Source organism: Propithecus coquereli, unplaced genomic scaffold (assembly GCF_000956105.1).
Source record: "Propithecus coquereli isolate 6110/MARCELLA unplaced genomic scaffold, Pcoq_1.0 Scaffold33, whole genome shotgun sequence".
NCBI lineage: Eukaryota > Metazoa > Chordata > Mammalia > Primates > Indriidae > Propithecus > Propithecus coquereli.
The window spans coordinates 4,201,222-4,203,122 of record NW_012148952.1 but is presented as its reverse complement, the minus strand read 5'-3'; positions in this window follow the sequence as shown (position 1 = coordinate 4,203,122).

Here is a 1,901-nt window from a genome sequence, read left to right as displayed (position 1 = left end):
CTACCACTGCTGTTTATGAACAAACTAACATGATGATTGTTTTCTTTTTTCATTTGACTTCACAAATGAGCATATTTTATCTTTGATGCTTCATTTTGATTTATGCTACATGCAATTGGCAACTCCATTGGACAGTGATTTGTGGCTTTTTATCGCCTACCTCTGTGAAGCTCAAAAGATTAAGCAAATGATTTGTGCGATTTGTTGGAATGTATGGGTGGGATTCCGTAAAAACATTGTTTTTTAATATTCCATACTGTATTGCTGTGTTTAGCATTACATAGGATCTTTTCATTTCATTTTGTTTGCTTGTTTTTGCCATGTTCTTCTTCTTTTCTTTAATACACTTTATTTTTTTAGATCATTTTTAAGTTTACAGAAAAATCAAGTGAAGGTGCAGAGTTCCCATATACCTACTCACTCTCCCCAACACACAGTTTCTCCTATTATTAATAACATCTTGCATTAATGCGATACTTTTTAAATTCGGGCTGTGTTATTCACTCAATGTGTGTGTCCCTCTCCAAATTCACATGTTGAAATTCTAACCCTGAATGTGATTTATTAGAAGGCATGAGGTCTTTGGGAGGTAATTGGGTCATGAAGGTGGAGTCCTCATAGATGGGTTTAGGGCCCTTGTAAGAAGAGACTTGAGAGCTTCCTCTCATTCTCTTTCCACCAAGTGAGGACCCAGTATGAAGCTGGCAGTCTGTGACTCAGAAGAGAGAGCTCACTGGAATCTTACCATGCTGGTACCCTGCTTTCTGACTTCTAGCCCCAAGAATGGTGAGAAATACATTTCTGTTGTTTTTAAGCCATCAATCTATGGTGCTTTCTTGCAGCAGCCCAATTCACTAAGCAAAATACCGTAGATTAGAAATTTAAACAAGAAAAATGCATTTCCACAGTTCCAGAGGCTGGAAAGTCCAAAATGAAGATGCAGGTTGATTTAATTCTTGATGAAGACTTTATTCCTGGCTTGCAGATGGATATCTTCTTGCTGTGTCCTCCCATGGTGGGAGAGAGGGGGAGAGAGCGTGTGCTGTCATGTACCTTCTTATAAGGGCACTAATCCCATTGTGAGGGCTCCACCCTCATAACCTGATTACATCTCAAAGCCCCATCTCCAAATTGGAGGTTAGAGTTTCAACATTTCAGTTCTGGGGGGACACAGTTCTGTCCACAGCAGATACATTCGTTACAATTGATTAACCAATGCTGTTGAGCCAATATTGATACCGTAGTTTACATTAGAATTCTCTATTTGTATTGTACATTCTGAGTTTAATGACTGCCTGATGACATGCACCCACCATTACGATGTCATGCAGGATAGTTTCACTGCCGTAAATCTCCCCTGTTCTCCATCTACTGAGCCTTCTCTCCCTCCCACAGAACTCCTAGCAACCACTGATAATTTTACTGTCTCTATAGTTTTGCCTTCTAAAACATGTCATAAAGAATCATATATACAGTATGTAGCCTTTTCTGATTGTCTTCTTTTACTTAGAAATATGCATTTAAGTTTCTTCCAACTCTGACTTGATAGCTTATTTCTCTTTATTACTGAATAATATTCCATCTTGTGGTATTGCAGTTTATCCATTTGTCTGTTGAAGAACATCTTGGTTGCTTCTAAGTTTTGAAAATTACGAATAAAGCTGCTATGAAGATTCATGTGCATATTTTTTGTGAACTTAAGCTTTCAATTCATTTGGGTAAATATTAAGGAGTACAGTCGCTGTATTGTGTGGTAGGGGTATGTTTAGTTTTTTAAGAAACTCCCAAAGTGGCTTGTACCATTTGCATTCCTACCAGCAATAAATGAGAATTTCTATTGCTTTGCATGGCCAGCATTTGTTGTTGTCAACGTTTTGTATTTTTGCTGTTCTAATAGGTAT